General features: G+C 44.4%; 1 long non-coding RNA gene across 1 annotated transcript; it reads left to right on the top strand.

Annotated features, from left to right (window-relative positions):
• Positions 1-19,240: 19,240 nt before the first annotated feature.
• LOC143781627 (uncharacterized) lies at positions 19,241-21,668 on the top strand. The gene is made up of 4 exons (XR_013216785.1): positions 19,241-19,301; positions 19,385-19,450; positions 19,813-20,271; positions 20,397-21,668. It is a non-coding gene; the product is annotated as an uncharacterized LOC143781627 (long non-coding RNA).
• The last annotated feature ends 1,553 nt before the right edge of the window (positions 21,669-23,221 follow it).

Below are 23,221 nucleotides of genomic sequence, written 5' to 3'. Positions count from 1 at the left end.
TTTCCTTTCTGGGGAAAAGAACATTTGTGCCGATGCTGTCTCTTGCTCCGCTGTGTCATCTGAGGAGGAAGAGGAGCCTCGGCTTATTGTCCCTACCGAGAGTCTGAGAACTGTGGCTCCGGTTTCGCTAGATTCTGCGCCTCAAGACAAGACTTTTGTACCATCCAGTCTGCGCCTGGAGGTTCTCTCTTGGGCTCACTCATCCATGGTGAGTGGACATTTAGGGTCCAAAAGGACATCTGAGCTACTGGTGAGGACATACTGGTGGCCGCATATGGCCCGAGACATCGCAAACTATGTTCGGGCGTGTGTCTCCTGCGCCAAGAACAAGTCTCCTCGTCAACGGCCAGCTGGGTTGCTTTACCCCCTAGCTGGTGGCGGACAGGCCCTGGGAGATGGTCGGGATGGATTTTGTGGTGGGCTTACCCAAGTCTCATAGCTGCACCATTATTTGGGTGATCACCGACCATTTTTCCAAAATGGTGCACTTGGCGCCTCTTCCATGGCTACCTTCTGCACGGGCACTGGCAGCGTTGTTTATCAAACATATCTTTCACCTACATGGTATGCCGGATAAAATTGTCAGTGACCGAGGTCCCCAGTTTGCGTCTCGATTCTGGAGAGTGCTTTGTCGTCTACTCAACATTGAGTTGAATCTCTCCTAGGCATATCATCGCGAGACAAATGGGTTGGTAGAGAGGGCAAACCAGACTCTGGTCACATATCTACATCATTTTGTTTCTGCCAGGCAGGATGACTGGGCATCCTTGCTACCGTGGGCGGAGTTTGCGCTTAACAACGCCGTAGCTGACTCCACCGGTAAGACTCCATTCCTCCTTAATTACGGCCAGCATCCACATTTTCATGTTCCCCTGCCCATGTCTTCCGCCGACTTCAGGGTTGCAGACTGGGCTGTGGAGGGATGGGACATTTGGGACCACATTCAGGATGCTATTCGGGCCACCAAGGAGAGAATGAGGTCCTCCACCGATGCTCATCGGCACCCCGCTCCGACCTTTTCTCCTGGCTCTCCGCCCGTAACATCAGGCTGCGTGTTGAGTCCACTAAGTTTTCACCTCACTACTTGGGTCCCTTCAAGGTGCTCAAACAGGTTAACCCTGTGGTCTATCATCTGGCCCTTCCTCCACGCCTAGGTATCACCGACACCTTTCCGAGTCATCTGCCAGGACATCGGGTTCACCTACTGACGATTATGAGGTGAACACTATTTTCGGGTGCAAGGTGGTATGTGGCAAGAAAATTTATTTGGCAGACTGGAAGGGTTATGGCCCAAAGGACAGGTCTTGGGAGCCTGCTGAGCACATTCGAGCTCCACAGCTCATTGCAGCCTTCGAGGGTAGCGAGGTCCAAGGAGGGGGGCCCTAGGAGGGGGGTAATGTTAGGGGTCGAGTTCCCACCTTTGCACAGGGGGAATCTTGAACCATCTCCACTGCGGTCTCCCATTTTTCTCCAGCCGCAGTGGAGCCTGCTCAGTGGAGACGTCGGTCCCAGCGTCTGGCTCAGCTTGATACGGTGCGGATGATTACTGCTGCCTTTCCAGGCTCAGCCATTGCATCCAATACTGGTCAGTGGTGAGCAGACATCTCTGGGACTAAGTCCTGCTTTTTCCCTTCTGAGCATGCCCAGGGTAAGACCTCTCATTGGAGGTCGAGGGTCACATGGTCAGGTACTGCAGCAGCTCCTATTGGTCCTCTAGGAAGGTCCTGAAGTTGTTGCAGCTATAAAAGGTTCTCATGGCTGCACGGCCATGCGCTAGTATTAACCTAAGTTATGAGCTCAGCGCCAGTGTGGTCATGCTTGCATGTGCTCATGGTTTGGCTGAAATAAGCCTCTAGAATACTGGCACCTACGGTAAGGAGTTTGTGTATGTGGATTCAGGTTTTGGCTGAAATAAGACCCTAGAATACCGGCACCTCCAGTGAGGAGTTTTGTGTGTGCTATGCTGACTGCATGACCACTGTTGGCTCTATTAGGTAGCTGTTCCCCTGTGAGGTTAACAGGGCACAGCGTTCTCTTTCTCAAGTGAATCTGTGAAGTAACAGAGTTCGCTTTTACCGCCATATAGTACTGTCTTTTACTAGTAGCAGGTTGTCTCCTGAATGGTGGACCCCGGGTTGCGAATGCACCTACTACTCAATATATATATATATACTCGGTGCGCTCCGCCAACCCTAACAGACCATTTGCTCAGTATTGAGTAGAAGCACCCTTTTGAGCTAGTACAGCCATGAGTCTTTCTTGGGAATGATGCAACAAGATTTTCACACTTGGATTTGGGGATCCTCTGTCATTCTTCCTTGCAGATTCTCTCCAGTTGTGTCAGGTTGGATGGTGAACATTGGTGGACAGCCATTTTCAGGTCTCTCCAGAGATGTTCAATTGGGTTTAGGTCAGGGCTCTGGCTGGGCCAGTCAAGAATGGTCACAAAGTTGTTCAGAAGCCACTCCTTTGTTATTTTAGCTGTGTACATAGGGTCATTGTTGGAAGGTGAACCTTCGGCCAAGTCTGAGGTCCAGAGTGCTCTGGAAGAGGTTTTTATCCAGAATATCTCTGTACTTGGCCGCATTCATGTTTCCATCAATGACAGCCAGTCATTCTGTCCCTGCAGCTGAAAAACACCCACATAGCATGATGATGCTGCCACATCACTGTTGGGATTGTATTGGGCAAGTGATGAGCAGTACCTGGTTTCCTCCACACATACCGCTTTGAATTATCACCAAAAAGGTCTTTCTTCGTCTCATCAGACCAGAGAATCTTATTTCTCATAGTCTGGGAGTCCTTCATGTGTTTTTTTTAACAACCTCTATGTGGGTTTTCATATATCTTGCACTGAGGAAAGGCTTCTGTTGGGCCACTCTGCCATGAAGGCCCAACTGGTGGAGGGCTGCAGTGATAGTTGACTTTGTGGAACTTTTTCCCATCTTCCTACTGCATCTCTGGTGCTCAGCCATATTGATCTTGGGGTTCTTCTTTACCTCTCTCACCAAGGCTCTTCTCCCACAATTGCTCAGTTTGGCTGGATGGCCAGGTCTAGGAAGACTTCTAGTGGTCCCAAAATTCTTCCATTTAAGGATTATGGAGGCAACTGTGCTGTTAGGAACCTTGAGTGCTGCAGAAATAACCTTGTAACCTTGGCCAGATCTGTGCCTTGCCACAATTCTGTCTGAGCTCCTTGGCCAGTTCTTTGACCTCATGATTCTCACTTGGTCTGACATGCACTGTAAGCTGTGAAGTCTTATATAGACAGGTGTGAGCCTTTCCAAATCAAGTCCTATCAGTTTATTTAAAAACGGGTGGTGTCCAATTAAGGAGTAGAACCATCTCAAGGAGGATCACAAGGAAATGGACAGCATGTGACTTAAATATGAGTGTCTGAGCAAAGGGTCTGAATACTTATGACCATGTGATAATTCAGTTTTTCTTTTTTATTAAATGTGCAAAATTTTCTACATTTGTTTTTTTCAGTCAAGATGGGGTGCAGAGTGTACATTAATGTGAAAAAAATGAAGTTTTTTGAATTTACCTGTCAGGACTCTGAACATTTTAATTACCTTTTGTGCATTACTGCCCTTTTCCAAGATGGCGTCTTTGGTCTCATGTGCACTGTGTCTTCCTGCTATATAACTCCACCCCAGCCTTTAGTCTGTGCTAGAGTATTCTGCCTTGCATCCAGCTCCTGATGACTCCCTGGCTTTGCACCTGCACCTGCTCCTGTGAACCTGTGTGGAGATCCTGCTACTCAGCTCTGAGTTTCTGCTGCATACATCGGTATCCAGTAATCCTCCATCTGGCTGCTTGTGTTTGTTTCCATCTGCATTTGCTGGACATGTAAGCTGTTGCTGCTCTGCTGAAACCTGAGACTTTTACCCAAGCCTCCCTGGTTGTGCTAAGATATTATTTGAACTGCCTCATAAGCATATCTATCTGTGCTTGGACTACCAAGAACTTATTCGTGTCAAGTATCCTCAAGAATAATTGTGCCTCATAGACTTTCTGCATTATTGCATTTTCCTCTGAAGTTTCCTATAGACTGTTAAGCTGCATTTAACATTTATTATCATTATTATTATTATTATTATTTATTGTTATAGCGCCATTTATTCCATGGCGCTTTACATGGGAGGAGGGGTATACATAATAAAAACAAGTACAATAATCTTAAACAATACAAGTCATAACTGGTACAGGAGGAGAGAGGACCCTGCCCGTGAAGGCTCACAATCTACAAGGGATGGGTGAGAATACAGTAGGTGAGGATAGAGCTGGTCATGCAGCGGTTTGGTTGATCAGTGGTTACTGCAGGTTGTAGGCTCGTCGGAAGAGGTGGGTCTTCAGGCTCTTTTTGAAGCTTTCGATGGTAGGCGAGAGTCTGATGTGTTGTGGTAGAGGGTTCCAGAGTAGGGGCGATACGCGACACCAACACCAAGTGTTGTGGACTTGAGTTTCTCTCTGCACCTGTTTGAATCACTGTGTGGTAACATAGACTTTACCACTTATAAAACTGTGTCCTGTAGTTGTCTTGTTCTATGCAAAGAGTCTCCTGAGTTATCCCTTATAATCTTTACATTACCAAATGGCTGCAATGAAACAAAGAGTGAAAAATTTAAAAGGGTCTGAATACTTTCCGTACCCACTGTTTGTGTCGGTGTCCCCAAGGTTCAGTTGTAGGACCGGCCACTATGCTTAGGGTGTGTGCACTCTCCCTCCCTCTTAAAGGGATCGCCCACATCATTCTCAGGTCTTCCCAGCCTATAACTGTTTGACACCTTCTATTAAAGCCTTTTCCTCCAATATGGAGGTGCCTAAGCTAAGTTGTTAGTTTGCATTACATGTGTGCTAGTTGTCAGGTCCCCCAGTTCCATGCATCTGCTTGTCTACCCTGTACCTGTCTACACGTACAGTACCTGTCTGTGCTCTACTGTCCATCAGCTGGTCCAGATCGCACCTTCTAGTTCCAATCTGTCTAACACCCGGTCTAGCCCACACCTGCCAGATCTTTTCTGTTCCTCAGCCGGTCCCATCTGCACCTGTGGTTTCGTTTCAGTAACCCTACAGTGCCTGCCTGCATTCTTCCTCCTTCAGCCCGTAACAGTCTGCATGCTCTAGGGGGTCAGCTGCCACGCTCTGCAAGTTAGTTCTGGAGTAGCACCTGTGCCACCTCCTTGTTCTTTCTAAGGAATGCGGTACAGTGGCTCCACCACCTTGCCCATTACAGTCAAAATCTGCTGGGTTGGCTATAGTGTTTAAGGCGTCAGTCATTATTATACTATTTCTATTGTGGTGAAATTCATGCCACTTTGTTGGTGTCCGCCACTTCTATATATATAATTGTCTAACGGTTTAATTGTCTGTCTGTCCTGGAAATCCCGTGTCTCTGATTGGTCGAGGCCACCAGGCCTCGACCAATCAGCGACGGGCACAGTCTCTGATTGGTCGAGGCCAGCCGGCCTCGACCAATCAGCGACGGGCATTGTTCTCCACTGCTGTCAAGTGCCGCCATTGTGTTGACTAAGGGTCTGATTGTCTGTCTGTCTCGGAAATCCCGCCTTGTTGATTGGTCGAGGCCAGCCGGCCTCAACCGATCAGCGATGGGCACAGTCTTCCGCGAATTCTGGAATCATCATTGTCCGCCACTGCTGTCAAGTGCCGCCATTGTGTAGGGTGTGTGCCTGCATCTCCCTGTATGGGCGGCATCTCCCTATGTTCGTTTAGAATGAGTCATAAACGAAAATACGCCAATGAGGATGACAGGAAAGCAGCAGCAGCAGCAAGAAAACGACAACATCGGGAACAGGAGACACCACAACAAACTGCCGCCAGACAAGCCCAGGATGTGGAATCTCACAGACAACGTCGCTAACAGGAGACACCACAACAAACTGCTGCTAGACAAGCTCAGGATGCGGAATCTCACAGACACTGTCGCCAACCGGAGACACCACAACAAACTGTTGTACGACAGGAACAACATGATCACCAAATTCATAAAAAACGAATGCTCTACCAACTACGGCACGACCAGGACAATATTCAACAACTTGCACATTACGTAACAGACAATGAGAGTACAATTAATGAACACTACTGTGGGAATATGAATGCAGTTTGCTCTAAATGCGACTCTCTGAATTTCATTGATGAAAAACCATCTGACAATCAGTTTACTCAATGCTGCCAAATAGGAAAAGTTATGCTACCGAGACCTCACTACTCAGATCTGTTTGAGCAGTTAATGAAAGGAATGCATCAACACAGTAGAAATTTCATGGAAAATATCAGAAGCATCAACAGTTCTCATGCGTTTGCTTCATTCGGTGCCAACATTGCATCGCCCCCTGGATTCGGACAGTATTGTTTTAAAATTCACAGCCAGATCTACCACCGCACTGGAACACTTCACCCAGAAATAGGACAACCACCAAAGTTTGCACAATTATACATCATTGATACAAATGAGGCTACAGAACAAAGGATGAACCTAAAAGAAAACGAAAAGTGTGATGCTGAACTGATGAACCAAATTGCTGTACATTTACAAAAAATAAGCCCATTTGCTGCCGCATATCACATGCGTTAATACAGGCCACGCACTATATATAACACAGCCCACTTACTATATAACACAGCCCACGCAGTATATAGCAGCCACACAGTATATAACACAGGCCACGCAGTATATAACACATGGCACATAGTATATAGCACAGCCCACGCAGTATATAACTGCACCGCCCTCTGCCTGAACAGTCACTGTGGAGAGACGGGACGTTGAGGAGCAGCGACGAGAGGTGAGTATGTGATATTTTGTTTTTATTGCCTCAGCAACAGCATTACATGTAGCATAATGCTGTATGGAGCGTCTATGGGGCCATAAAGAACTGCATGGATCATTACATGGGGCATCTATGGGGCCATGACTGCATGGAGCATTATATCGAGCATCTATGGGGCCATAACTGCATGGAGCAATATATGGGGCATTATATGGGGCATCTATGGGGCCATAAAGAACTGCATGGAGCATTATATGGGGCATCTATGGGGCCATAACTGCATGAAGCATTATACTACGTGACTGGGCAAAATACTACGTGACTGGGCAATATACTACGTGAACATGCAATGTACTGCGTGGGCTGCGCAATGTACTGTGTGGGCTGTGCAATGTACTATGTGGGCTGCACAATGTACTGCGTGGCTGCGCAATGTACTGCGTGGGCTGCGCAATGTACTGCGTGGCTGCGCAATGTACTACGTGGGCTGCGCAATGTACTGCGTGGCTGTGCAAAATACTGCGTGGGCTGTGCAATATACTACGCATACATATTCTAGAATACCCGATGCGTTAGAATCGGGCCACCATCTAGTTTTAGGTATATTGATTCTTAAGAGGAAATATGGCCTCCTGATTCCTCACTGCAACACAGTTTTATCCAAAATAAATTTAGGAATAGCAAATATGGCCTCCTTGCTGAACCCCTGTATTATGCCTAACTATTTGTAACAGGAAATATGGGCTCCTGATTCCTCACTGCAACACAGTTTTTGCCCAAATGATTTTGATTAGCATATGGGACCTCCTGAGACCGCAACACAGTTTTAGCACAATTTATTTAGAAGCTGGAAGGTTGATTTCATGCAGGACAGGACCCTTTTTAGCTTACAGACAAGTTCACTTTCAGCAGCAACAGGGGTCTCTCAGCGCTGTTATACTAAGAAAATGGCAACAATAAAACAAGATCTCCGCTTTTTATATGGACAGGGAAATATGACTTCAGCATCCAATCACAGAAGACAGTATGTCATGTCGTTGTGGATGATTTCTGTGCCCTGATTAGCTGACAGAATGTACACACATGAAGCTATTACAGAAGCAAAAGAAATGAATAAAAAATTACACTCAGCTGCTTCTCTAACCTAACCAAGAAAGCTGTAGGACAGATCAGCGCAAATAGGGTCTTATCCGAGAAATACAATGAGCTTTACGCTCAGATTAAACTCACCTGTTTAAACTTCAGAAAACATCATATAATGTGAAGTCAGCTGCAGCAGATCCACGGGTCAGCAAGTGACCATCCGACATCAAAGGTAAGAAGGAGTTAGTGGATAATCACCATGCTGCCGACAGGATTAAGACATACATCCCATTGTAGTAAAGTAAGATGATGGTTTATTTCAACATGTTTCAAAGTACAAAGATACTTCTTCAGGAAAAACCATATGTATCATTGAACAAAAGTTTTACGAACAAGTTTGCTCATACTCTACTCCTTTGTGCAAGGAGAAACAGGAGGAACAGTGCCAAAGTCCTGCAAATGACCTCCAACAGGCCACCAACATCCATGTGTCTACTCAAGCTGTCAGAAACAGAGGGTGGTATGAGGGCCCGACGTTCATAAGTGTGTTTTGGCTTACAGTCCAGGAGATTGGCATTTGCCCGAGAACACCAAGATTGGGAGATTCGACATTGGTACCCTGTGCTCTTCACGGATGAGAGCGGGTTCGCATTAAGTATATGTGACAGACGTGACAGAGACTGGAGATGCCGTGGAGAACATTCTGCTGCCTGCAATATTCTCCAGTATGACTGTTTTGGCTGTGGGTCAGTAGTGGTGTAGGGATGCATTTCTTTGGAGGGTCACACAGCTCTCTATGTGCTTACTGGAGGTACTCTGACTGCTATTAGGTACCAGGATGAGATCCTCAGACCCTCTGTGAGACCATATGCAGGTGCACTGGGCTCTGGGTTCCTTCTGATGCGCAACAATGCTAGGCCTCATGTGGCTGAAGTGTGTCATCAGTTCCTGCATGATGAAGGCATTGATGCCTTGGACTGGCCTGCCAGTTCCCCAGGCCTGAATCCAATCAAGCACACGTGGGACATCATGTCTTGTTCCATCCACCAATGCCTTGTTGCACCACAGACTTTCCAGAAGTTGACTGATGCGTTAATCCAGGTAAAGGGGGAGATCCCTCAGGAGAACATCTGCTGCCTCATCAGGGGCATGATAATCAGCAATTATTCATCAGAAAATATAACTGACTACAATGCCTTCCCAATGGGAAACAGACAGATTACAGCAGGGCCAAGCAAAATTTTTTTTCCTAAAACATAACTTTTAATGATCACCTAAAAGATATGAATTTATATGTGCCTACAAACAGACAATACCATATTTAAAGTGCTCGTGCTCAATTTAATCATGCTCAAAGTAGTACATGGAGTATACATGAAGTATTAGGATACAATAACTCCCCCCTTTTTTTGTTAACTATCCCCTGAGTTGTAATATCAGGGATATCAATTCTTCCTCTCTTCTTGAAACAATACATTTGGGACCTTGAGGAGGAATGGAAAAGCAACTTGGGAGATAGCAAACCATTTTCTACTTTGAGCACAGGTAAATTGAGCACTGGCACTTTAAATATGGTATTGTCTGTTTTTATGTGCATATTGGTTCATATCTTTTAGGTGATCATTAAAAGTTATGCTTTAGGAAAAAAATTGTTGCTTGGCCCTGATGTAATCTCTCATCAGGAGCAAGGCATTGCAGGGAGGTCATACAGACACATCCAAGCCACACACACTACTGAGCATTTCCTTGTCTTGAGGCATTTCCACTGAAATTGGATCAGCTGTAATTTGATCTTCCACTTTGATTTTGAGTATCATTCCAAATACAGACCTACATTGGATATTAAATTTAATTTACATTGATCATTTTTATGTTTTATTCTTCACAATGCATTCCAATATGTAATGAATAAATATTTGCAATTGGAATATTTAATTCAGTGATATGTAGGATGGGGTATTTTAGTGTTCCCTTTATTTTTTGAGCAGTGTACAAGGGGCATGTAAACTTATACACATTTATAATATAGTCAAACCAATGAGATAAAAAACTGTCCTCAGTTTGCTTCCCCTAATGGTAATAAATACTAGTAAAGTAAATAAATAATGGTAAAGGAATCTGATAACAAATATTATGCCATATGGAGGAAAATGTCACAGTGGCCTTTTGTTTGGAAGATGCAGTCTTGTGATATTACATGGGTAAATGTCAAACAAGTCAAGCATATTATAAAGTTGGTGGTCTTTTACATTCTCAGCAATTTGCCCCCTTTTAAAAAATGTTCAAGGCGAATGTAAACTGGGGAGTATTTTATGCAATGAAACCTGATTTATTCTAAGTACGCAGTTGCAGGTATCATATGTTTGGATTGTATCACCTGGTCGAATAAACAATAAATTGCAGTAATGTAAATAGGTCACTAACAATTGTAAGATATGCTGAAGTTGTGATATCTCAGTGTACATTTCTTAAGCTGAAGTAAAACAAAAATCTATATCAGATGCATTAATCAGCAATAAAAAATTTTTCAAAGATTTATCAGCTGCCAGAATATAAACAATTGGCAAAGTCTGAATCTGTTAAAAGTTGAGAAAAGCGTCCTGCCAGATAACCCTATTCAACCGTATGTGTAATGTGTTAACATTTCTGAGGAAATACACTTACAGCTAAAATTAGCAATTTTCAAAGTTTGAATGTTTATACGCACAAAATAGTTCATAAAAAACATTTACCTTAGTCTACCTTACATCAGCACCATTTGTCCAATATGCTTTTATTTTGATAGGATGGTTTAAAAATTTAACAACCATTATTCATTTTTTCAAGGAAATTTACAAAACTTATTTTAGGGGGTCTATATATTGGAAAACCCTCAAAAGTGATACCATTTTAAATACAGCTTCCCTCAACATATTCAAACTCCCATTCAGCTGCTTTTCAGGCATTAACGCAATGCGGAATAACAGAAATTAAACATTTTATTTTTACCAGTAAAATGTTACTAGCATCTTAACAGTTCACTATTAGGGATCGGCGAACCCGAACTGTAAAGTTCTGGACCCATACCGAACAGGTCACAAGGTCCCAAACACAGGTTTCCATGGGAAACCCGTGTTACAGTTCAGGTCCAGTTCGGGTCCAGGGTCTGTAAAAGAAAGCATAAAATTAATAATAAACATTATAATTATACTTACCTGTCCAGCGACGCATCTTCAAGTCCCGCTGTCTCCCAGCAGCATCTGCTTCCGGGGCCACTCATTACCTTCCGGTATAATAATATAAGAAATATAATGTTTATTATTAATTTTATGCTTTCTTTTACAGCCCCCCGCCCCATCCCATATCTGTAAAGTCCAAGCACGGTTTCGGACACAAATTTGCATCATCTGCGGCCCCGAACTTCACAGAAAAACTCTGGTGAACCCGCTGATCCCGATAATCGGGGGGTCACCCATCACTAGTCACTATAGCTGGCAGACCCTTGGACCATAAATTTGTCTTGGATTGCTATGGCAACCATCAGGTTTACACAACCACAACCTCAGGATGACAATGGAATGAAGAAGGAGCCGCCATGTTGTTTTAACCATCTAGATGCTGTTGTCATTATTGACAGAAGTATTCAAAGGGTTAAGTGGCCATAGTCGGTGCCAATAGCCAATACTAAGCGTGACTGATGCACCATGATGTCAGCTACAGTGTCAGCTAGCAGCTCGGGCATTTTCTCCCATTGAGGGAAGCTATTCTGTTATATCTCAGGTCAATAAAAAGAGGTATTGGTGGACGTTAAGACTTTGAAAAAAGAGGTAAAAACCCAAAACACAAATACAGTATGTGATATTGCTTCATCCATAAAAGTTCAATCTATCAAAATCTAAAACTAATTAACCTGAATGGAGAATGGCACAATGAAAAGAAAATCTAAAGGCCAGAATTATGTTTTTGACACTGCTGCAACACTAAAAACATGCAATAAGAAGCAATCAAAACATCATATCCACCTCAAAATGTTATTAATAAAAAATCAGCTCAGGGTTCAAAAAATAAGCACTTACATAGTCCCATTGACCAAAACTGAAGATGTTGTGGGTCACTGAATTTTTTTTTTGTTTTCTTTTGCAAATTTCTGAATTTTTTTCAACAGTTAAAAAAAAATGCATGTTTGATAGTAACAGAGTAAATGTTAAAAAAAATGTGCAATTGCTCTTTTTTTCACAATTTTACTGAACATGGAACATTTTTTCTCGATTTCTTGTGCATCAAATGAAAAGACAAATGGTTTAGTTTAAAAGTACAACTCATTCCGCAAAAAAGAGCCCTGAAGTTCCCTGGGTCTGCCCACTCTCCCCAGTCCCACATGCTCGCTGTCTCGGGGTAATCCTTGACACTGATCTCTCCTTCAAACCACATATCCAAGCCCTTTCCACTTCCTGCCACCTTCAACTCAAAAATATTTCACGGATCCGTACATTCCTAAAACAAGAATCTCCCTCCTCGACTACTGTAACCTCCTGCTCTGTGGCCTCCCCTCTAACACTCTCGCACACCTCCAATCTATTCTAAACTCAGCTGCCCAACTAATCCACCTGTCCCCCCCACTATTCCCCGGCCTCTCCCCTCTGTCAATCCCTTCACTGGCTCCCCATTACCCAGAGACTCCAGTACAAAAGCCCATGACATACAAAGCCATCCACAACCTGTCTCCTCCATACATCTGTGACCTCGTCTCCCAGTATTTTCCTGCACGCAACCTCCGATCACAAGATCTCCTTCTCTACTCCCCTCTCATCTCCTCTTCCCACAATCGCATACAAGATTTCTCTTGCGCATCACCCCTACTCTGGAACTCTCTACCACAGCATGTCAGACTCTCACCTACCATCAAAACCTTCAAAAAGAACCTGAAGACCCACCTTTTCCGACAAGACTGCAACCTGCAGTAACCACCGATCGACCAAACCACTGCACGACAAGCTCTATCCTCACCAATTGTATTCTCACCCATCCCTTGTAGATTGTAATCCCTAGCAAACAATGATCAAATTAAAGATGAATAGATGGAGCAACTGGCTTGTATGTAGAGCTAGCTCTTCTATAAGATGTAAAATAGAATAATGGTGTGAAAAAGTGTTTGCCTTCTTCCTGATTTTCTACAGGACAGGGCCGGCGTTAGGGGCAGGCAGACTAGGCAGCTGCCTGGGGCCCCCGCTGCCCTAGGGGCCCCCAGCCAGGGGCAGACATACTGTTGATGGCACTGCTCCAGGGCCCAGAGGTGGAGGGGGGCCCCTGCAGGCAGGCCCGGTATCATGCAGGGTCGGGCCCCTCTCACTCCCTCCTGTAATCATGGAACACCGAGTGTCGGGGAGAGAGCGGGGCGCGAAGTGCAGGAGATCAAAAAGGGGGCGTGTCATGCAGGTAGAGACGCTGGCCAATGAACGCTTTCCTTACCTCACAGTGACCAGACTGAGGAGAGCATTCACTGGCTGCCGTCTGTCCCCCTGCATGGAGCGTCCCAATCGTGAGTACTCGCCTACAGTCAGGGGCCCCGGCTGCACAGCAAATAGAGACATCAGTGGAGGAACAGCAGGACTTACAGGGGGTCTTCTGCTCCCTCCACTGTTCTGTTCAGAGCAGGCTGCAGCGTCTCCTCACAGAGAAGAGATGGGGGAGGAGCTCACTGCAGGGGACAGCACGGCAGCAAAATGTATGCTGTGAAGTGACCTGAAAAGTAATGTGCAGTTATAGTGCTCTTTATAACTTATCTCTTTATAATTTTAGTCATGGAACTTTTTGAATTTGAGTCTTTTCCTCCCTTACTGGGAATTTATCATCAGGTGCTGTCTGCTCTGTGCCCCATCCCCCACAGTGGGGTCTGCAGCCTTCTCCAGCTGAACTGACCTGCAGGGCTCATCTGATCACCTATACAAGATTAGTATGTATGTATGTATATGCTTGTATATGTATGTGTGCATCTGTGTGTATCTATGTGTATGTTTCTATCTGTGTGTGTATCTGTGTATGTACAGTATATGTGTGTATGTATGGTATATTTGTATGGCTGTGTGTGTATGCATGTACAGTATGTGTGTATCTGTGTATGTGAAATAAATTTGTATGGATATATGGTATATATGTATGTTTATGTGCATGTACATACAGTATATGTGTATGTATATGTGTGTACGGTATGTGTATATACTGTATGTGTGTATGTACGGTACGTGTATGTGTATCTGTATGTTCGGTATATGTGTGTGTATGCATGTACGGTATATGTATGTATGTACGGTATGTGCATTTGGGTGTATTTTATATGTATGTACGGTATGTGTGTACTATATGTATATAACTGTATCTGTGTATGTACGGTATATGTGTGTGTATCTGTGTGCATGTACGGTATATGTGTGTACGGCATTTGTGTGAATGTACGGTATATGCATGTGTGTATGTACGGTATGTGTATGTATGATGGTATATGTATGTGTATCTGTGTGTATGTATGGTATATGTATGTGTTTGCATATACTGTATTTGTATGTGTATCTGTGTGTACGTACGGTGTATGTATGTGTATTTGTGTGTATGTATGGTATATGTATGTGTTTGCATATACTGTATTTGTATGTGTATCTGTGTGTACGTACGGTGTATGTATGTGTATTTGTGTGTATGTATGGTATATGTATGTACGGTATGTGTATACTATCTGTGTATATAACTGTATGTGTGTATGCATGTAAGGTGTATGTCTGTGTATGTACGGTATGTGTATCTGTGTGTATGTACGGTGTATGTATGTACAGTATATGCCGGAACAAAAATCATTGTTCTCATCAGCACATCGCCCAGTTAAAACTGCAGATATTCTGCTAAGATGATACTGTATGGGGACAGATTGATTTACTAGTGATCATTCTGTCCCCAGCCAGTGTAAAGAGGCTGGAAACAAGTGGCAAATGACTTCAATATTGTTGATCACGCTCGTTTAGTGGCCTGAAATCAGCGCATGTAGCTACAACCAAAATGTTTCTGTTGGTGCAATATGTTAGCATTTGGGGCCCCATTTTAAACTTTTGCCTAGGGCCCCACTTCGCCTAAAACCGGCCCTGCTACAGGAAAGATATATATCTTGGTATCGTGTTAGCCAGTGGATAGAAAAATATTTAGAATTGATGATTCATGACATTGATGATATTTTAACCCCTTTACCCCCAAGGGTGGTTTGCACGTTAATGACCGGGCCAATTTTTACAATTCTGACCACTGTTCCTATATGAGGTTTTAACTCTGGAACGCTTCAAAGGGATACTGATAATTCTGACACTGCTTTCTCGTGACATATTGTACTTCGTGTTAGTGGTAAAATTTCTTTGATAAGACATGCATTTATTTGTGAACAAAACAGAAATTTGGGGAAAATTTGAAAAATTTAGCAATTTTCCAACTTTGAATTTTTATGCCCTTAAATCACAGAATACTTAATAAGTAACATTTCCCACATGTCTACTTTACATCAGCACAATTTTGGAACCAAAATTTTTTTTTGTTAGGGAGTTATAAGGGTTAAAATTTGACAATTTCTCATTTTTACAACACCATTTTTTTTAGGGACCATATCTCATTTGAAGTCATTTTGAGGGGTCTATATGATAGAAAATAACCAAATGTGACACCATTCTAAAAACTGCACCCCTCAAGGTGCTCAAAACCACATTCAATAAGTTTATTAACCCTTCAGGTGTGTCACAGGAATTTTTGGAATGTTGAAATAAAAATGAACATTTAACTTTTTTCACACAAAATTTACTTCAGCTCCAATTTGTTTTATTTTACCAAGGATAACAGGAGAAAATGGACCCCAAAAGTTGTTTTACAATTTGTCTTGAGTACACCAATAACCCATATGTGGGGGTAAACCACTGTTTGGGCGCATGGCAGAGCTCGGAAGGGAAGGAGGGCCATTTGACTTAACAGTGCAAAATTGACTGGAATTGAGATGGGACACTGTTACGGGTAGCGGAATGCACTGAATAAATAGAGATGGTTTTATTGATATTGGTGCGTTCGCAGCCCGGGGTCCACTGTGCAGGAGTACCTGCTGCTAGCAACGGCGGAACGATATGGCGGTATGGGCTAACTCAGTTACTTCACCGAGTAGTCGTGAAAGAAAAGCACTGTGCCCTGTTAGGCTTCACAGAGGCACAGGCTAACTGCCCACACAGAGAGCAGTCAGTGGTCAAGCATGCACAAAAAACTCCTCGCCGGAGGTGCCAGCATTCTAGGGGCTTATTTCAGCCGGGTCCCTGAACACATTCAAACACAAACTCCTCGCCGGAGGTGCCAGCATTCTAGGGGCTTATTTCAGCCGGGTCCCTGAACACATACTCTCGTGACCACACTGGCGCAAAGCACTTAACAAAGAACAATACTAGCGCATGGCCGTGCGGTCGTGCGAACCTTAAATAGCTGCAGCACGTACAGGACCTTCCTAGAAGGACCAATGAGAAGCTACACCAGAGCGTGAGCACCTACAGGACCTTCCTGAAGGAGCCAATGACCTTAGCTGCAGTATCAGATCATGTGACCCTCGATCTCCACTGAGAGATCTTACTCTGGGCAAGTTCAGAAGGAGCAAAGCAGGACTTAGACCCAGAAGCGTCTGCTCGCCGCTGCCCAGCACCGACTTCAATGGCAGAAGCAGGAAAGGCAGCAGTAACTCTTAGCACAGAGTCAGACTGAGCGAGACGCTGGGACCGATGTCTCCGCTGAGCAGGCTCCACTGCGGCAGGAGAAGAATTGGAGACCGCAGCAGAGATGGACCGAGATTCTCACTGTGCAGAGGAGGGAACTCGACCCCTAACAGATGCCATGTTGCATTTGGAGAGCCCCTAATGTGCCTAAACATTGAAACCCCCCACAAGTGACACCATTTCGGAAAGTAGACCCCCTAAGGAACTTATCTAGATGTGTGGTTAGCACTTTGACCCACCAAGTGCTTCACAGAAGTTTATAATGCAGAGCCGTAAAAATAAAAAATCATATTTTTTCACAAAAATGATCTTTTTGCCCCCAATTTTTTATTTTCCCAAGGGTAAGAGAAGAAATTGGACCCCAAAAGTTGTTGTGCATTTTGTCCTGAGTACACTGATACCCCATATGTGGGGGTAAACCACTGTTTGGGTGCATGGCAGAGTTTGGAAGGGAAGCAGCACTGTTTTACTTTTTCAACACAGAATTGGCTGGAATTGAGATCGGACGCCATGTCGTGTTTTGAGAGCCCCTGATGTGCCTAAACAGAGGAAACCCCCCAATTCTAACTGAAACCCTAACCATAGCCCCAACCCTAACCTTAACCCCAACCCTAATCGTAACCCTAGCCCCAACCCTAGCCCTAGCGCTAACCCTAGCCCTAACCCTAGCCCTAACCTTAGCCTTAACCCTACCCCAAACCCTACCCCAAACTCTAGCCCTAACCCTAGACCTAACCCTAACCCTAGCCCTAATCCTAACCCTAGCCCTAGCCCTAACCCTAACCCTAGCCCTAACCCTAACCCTAGCCCTAACCCTAATGGGAAAATGTAAATAAATATTTTTATTTTATTTTATTATTTTTTCCTAACTAAGGGGGTGATGAAGGGGGGTTTGATTTACTTTTATAGCTTTTTTAGTGGATTTTTATGATTGGCAGCTGTCACGCACTAAAAGACGCTTTTTATTGCAAAAAATAGTTTTTGCGTCTCCACATTTTGAGAGCTATAATTTCATGAATAGCTGGTTTTTGGTCATTCTGCCTCACATAAATCGGAATAAAAAGCGATCAAAAAAGTCACATGCCCGAAAATGTTAACCAATAAAAACTTCAACTCGTCCCGCAAAAAACAAACATTTTTGTATGCCTGATCATAGCACCATGGATCTGAAATTACTTGTATTGAAGGTAGCTTCAAATCTCAGAGAGACAGGAGAATCTGGGAGTATAAACTTATGATGACCTTTGACACACTTCGTGCAGGAATGAATGTGTCGCATGGATTTATGTCTTTTTACATCAATTAAGGAATTTGCACTTCAGACCATGTGGGGTCATCATTAGTGTTGAGCATTCCGATACCGCAAGTATCGGGTATCGGCCGATATTTGCTGTATCGGAATTCCGATACCGAGATCCGATACTTTTGTGGTATCGGGTATCGGTATCGAAACAACATTAATGTGTAAAATAAAGAATTAAAATAAAAAATATTGCTATACTCACCTCTCCGACGCAGCCTGCACCTTACCGAGGGAACCGGCAGCGTTGTTTGCTTAAAATTCGCGCTTTAACTTCCTTACGCGAAGTCCCGGCTTGTGATTGGTCGCGCGCCGCCCATGTGGCCGGGACGCAACCAATCACAGCAAGCCGTGACGTAATTTCAGGTCCTTCAGGATTTTAAAATTACGTTCCGGCGTTGTGATTGGCTGCATCGCGGTCACATGGGCGACGCAACCAATCACAAGCCGGGACGTCACGGGAGGCTGGACACGCGCGCATTTTAAAATGCGCGCGTCTCCTGCCTCCCGTGACGTCACGGCTTGTGATTGGTTGCGTCGCCCATGTGACCGCGACGCAGCCAATCACAACGCCGGAACGTAATTTTAAAATCCTGAAGGACCTGAAATTACGTCACGGCTTGCTGTGATTGGTTGCATCCCGGCCACATGGGCGGCGCGCGACCAATCACAAGCCGGGACTTCGCGTAAGGAAGTTAAAGCGCGAATTTTAAGCAAACAACGCTGCCGGTTCCCTCGGTAAGGTGCAGGCTGCGTCGGAGAGGTGAGTATAGCAATATTTTTTATTTTAATTCTTTATTTTACACATTAATATGGTTCCCAGGGCCTGAAGGAGAGTTTCCTCTCCTTCAGACCCTGGGAACCATCAGGGATACCGTCCGATACATGAGTCCCATTGACTTGTATTGGTATCGGGTATCGGTATCGGATTAGATCCGATACTTTGCCGGTATCGGCCGATACTTTCCGATACCGATACTTTCAAGTATCGGACGGTATCGCTCAACACTAGTCATCATAACAGAACCAGACCCCAATCAAAGGACAACAAAACATTCACTCTTAATCTAGGAACTTTCCAATATTTATGGACACAACTGTTTATCATTTATCAGTCTCCCATAATGACAGTTCTGTGCTGTGTTGTGTATAAATATGTGATTCTTCAGAATTTGCTTTAGTCTGTGCCTGATGAAGAGACCTGAGTAGTCTCGAAAGCTTGCAATTTGAACCATCTTTTCAGTTAGCCATTAAAAGGTATCAACCACTGGGGACTCTCAATTCTAAATATTTTTCTATCTTTTTGCAGCATTCCTCATCATGTCCTCCAGTGCAGAGCAGACTTCACAGAGTGGACAGGAAACTGAAGTGAGTACATTTGCTGCTGATTGGTAAGTGTTCATTGTAACTATTTTACACATGTGGCAAAATATTTATCTTTATTTCTACAGAACCCTTCCAGTGCTGATGAACAGGAGCAGCAGACTCAGGCCCAAGCTCCGGTGGCAAGATGGCGTGTAAGTATTCTTGACTGTTTTTATTTATTTTTGACTGTTGTTGGTACTCTTGCCTTTTTTAATTTATTCTTGACTGTTTTTGGGACGCTTGACTTTTTTTAAATTTTTGACTGTTTTTGTTTTAAGGGCAGAGACTCACTGCTGTATTCCTCCTGCGATAATTGCATCGCACTGCACAGACTGGCTGGCACCTCTCCTGACCCAAGAAAGACAGCATGATGGATTATTATGCAGCCGTCAAGCTCAGGTCAGGAGAGCCAACAGCCAGTATGAGTTTTACAGTGCGATTCTTGCACAAGAAATTCAGCAGTGTGTCTCTGCCCTAGTGTTTTATCTTTCTAACATTTTTTTTTCATTTCTAGGTCCCACAACGTGAGGGGGACTATTGACAACAACCTCCTCATCACCCTGGTGCAGTAGTGAGTTGCATTGTGGGACACCTGGGAGCAGCAGCACTCGGACGCTGTGGTGATTCGGCGGCTGTGGAATCAGGTGGCCCAAGCGCTGAAGAATGACTGGGACAATGCCAGTGTGTTGCAGTATTGTAGTGTGGTCTGATGCGGCAATGAACCTGAAGGCCGGGATCACACAACCATGTGTGATGTGATAAACTCCCTGCCTAAAGTGCATTGTTTAACAATTTCTTTTTTTTCCCTATTCACAGTGATCAAAGTCAAATCCCATTGACGTTTGATGAAGGATCATTTCATCAAGGACCTGAGACAGGAGATCTAAGTTTGCAGTGGTGCTGCAGCAAGGATCGGGAAATACAAATACCACTGGATGCTTGATTTCCTGAGGCCTGTCCTTTCTCAGAGAACGTAAGCATTTTTGTGTTGTCTTCCATTGTGTTGTATTCCCTAATCTGAATTTTTCTATTCCACAGGAGTTGGCACTTTTACAATTGTTATTTTTTGGTAGTAATGTTTGTCTTTTCTTTTCACAGAACCTGTAACAGCATCCTCGAACCTGGATCTTCTTCTGGAGCTGTCCCTCATTGAACTGCCACGGACCAGTCCCAGCCATCCAAAAGCAAAGCAGCAAGTGGGTCGGTGTCACAGGCTGGAGAACAAGCAGCTGGTCCTTCAGGTGTTCCCCTGTCCCAGTCCTCTGCCTCTTTTTATTTGGGTTCTTCCCACCAGCGGCAGAAGGCCTCGGTTAGGTCACTCATGCCCGAGTTTAGTCACTTCAGCTCGGTCTTCCAGAATGGCTTAAAGGCGCTGGGAGATAGATTGGAAAGTATTCTGACCCATATTAACACACTTTTCCAGGATGTCAACAGCGTCTTAACCATCTGGAAGCTGACCTCCAGAGACCAGCACACCATTTTTTTAACAAGATAGAGCAGGGCATTTCGGAACACCTAACGCCTGAACTCCAGCTCAACGTGATGCAGGCCTGCAATGCTGCTTACTTTCAGGCTATGCAGCAGACTGGGTACTACTATCAGGCACTGGTGGTATTTCAACCTGTGCCACCAATTACACACTTAACCGAGTTTTGCTGCATACCACTGTATGGCCACTACCATGCCCAGTCCCTCCGCACACCACTACATTGCCACCACCATGCTGGGTGCTGCTGAAAGCCACTCCACCACCACCATGCCGAGTCCTGCTCCTGCACGGCTATCCACCTTCAGCACCATGCCTGGTCCAGAGCCTGCATGGCCGTCCACCTCCACAAACAGGCAGGGTCCAGATCCTGCACGGCCATCCACCGCCACCACCAGGCTGGGTCCAGATCCTGCACGGCCATCCACCGCCACCACCAGGCCGGGTCCATATCCTGCACTGCTGTCCACCTCCACCACCAGGGGGGGTCAACAATGTGCATGCCCTGCTGAGCAAACCACTCCCACCTTCCCAAGGAGAAACAAAAAAAGGAGGATCTCACAAAAAAAGTGGACATAAATTAAAACGAACTAAAGCCAGAAGAATTGTCGTGCTACCTCCACCCTCACCTCCCAATGTGTCTGTGTTGTCCAGTTTTTCTCTCCCTTTCAATGTGTCTTTCCCGTCCCATGCTTCCACTTCTAATGTGTCTACTTCCATCCTTGACCTCCCAGACCCCACAAGTTTAGTTACTCCTTCCCCTGGAACCCCTTCTTCGTCCACCCGTAGCCAATCCTCCCAGCTCCACACCCCCAGGTACATAACATTTCCCCTTCAGTTCGTAAAAGTTTTTTATTTATTTTTTGTAAATAAATTTGTGTTTTCCCCAATCACTGCTTGATCTTTGTCTCTTTCGTCGTCGGCAACACACACCGTGCACCGTCAACACATGTCGCCATATACACACACTGAGTATTTGCCACCTCATATCTCCATGACACACAATATACAGCTCCTCTTTTTTATTTGCTTTACCAGCAGCATTGCTTCTTGTGTGTAATGGAGCTATGAGGTGGCAAAAAGACAAAGAGGAATGAAAATCCTCCAAAAATAAATATATTAATACAGCAAAAAAGGTCAGGGGTCAACAATACTCACCTGTCCGGGTGTCAGCACTAGTGCACTCAGGATGCAGTGTTTTCTGCATCCTGAGTGCACTAATTCTGACACACGGGCAGGTGAGTAAAGATATGAGGTGGATTAGCTCCATCATCTCTTCAGTCTGCAGTAATGTATAGAAATATAGAAATGCAGACTGAAAAGACGATGGAGCTAATCCAATGTCACCTACCATAGCACTGACCTCAGAGAGAAGAGGTGTAGTTTAAAGCATGGGTTACATAACCCAATTTGGTTATAATCCAATCCCTGTCTCATGCAATCTGCATGAAACAGCGAGTGAACTATATAAAAACTGTAGTTGTGAAACGGTGTTCACCTTATTAACCTCTAATAATTATTATTCTAATAGAGAGGACACTTGGAACAGGTGTTTAACTATAGGTGTTCTATTGTCAGCAAACATTAAAGTAAATTTAAATAATTACAGGTACATAACATTGCACAACATTACAAGAACACTAAACCATGTCATCTTGCCAGAACAGATGTCCACTATCAGAAACAAAGTAGGACGCAAATGTATCCCTCATTTGGGCAACTTGAACGGTTGTCCTGAAAGGGTGATGATGGTAATCTGGCAATGGGTTAGAAACAGGTTCATCAAGTTTAATGTTGGGTCGCTGTTTAGCCATTATATAGTTGTGCAGAACCACATATGCCTTGACCGCCTCATCGACTGTCTCAATTTTTAGTTTAATGGCTGTCCCTAAAATGCGCCATTTTGAAACAGTGATACCAAAGGCACACTCAACATTTCTTCTTGCCCTGGTCAGTCTGTAATTAAAAATCCTTTTTGTGTGGTTCAAATCCCGACTGGAGTATGGTTTCAGGAGGTTTCCACACATCTGAAAGGCCTCATCCCCAACCACAACAAATGGCATTGGTGGGCCTTGAGTGTTGGGAAGAGGTTGTGGCAGGGGGAAATTAAAATGATTCCCATACAACCTTTGGCCCATGTCCAAGTTTTTAAATGTCTGTGAGTAGTGTTGAGCGATACTTTCCGATATCGGAAAGTATCGGTATCGGAAAGTATCGGCCGATACCGTCACAGTATCGGAATCCAATCCGATACCGATACCCGATCCCAATGCAAGTCAATGGGACGAAAATATCGGAATTAAAATAAACCCTTTCTTTCCTTGTAGGTTAATTCTACATGAAGGAAAACAACTAAGAATAATGTAGGATGTATTGGGGGAGGTGGCGGAGACATTAAAGGCACAGGGGTTTATCCCAATCAAATAGAATAGCAGTA

This window comes from Ranitomeya variabilis, chromosome 1 (assembly GCF_051348905.1).
Source record: "Ranitomeya variabilis isolate aRanVar5 chromosome 1, aRanVar5.hap1, whole genome shotgun sequence".
NCBI lineage: Eukaryota > Metazoa > Chordata > Amphibia > Anura > Dendrobatidae > Ranitomeya > Ranitomeya variabilis.
This window is presented reverse-complemented; position numbering and strand designations above follow the sequence as displayed.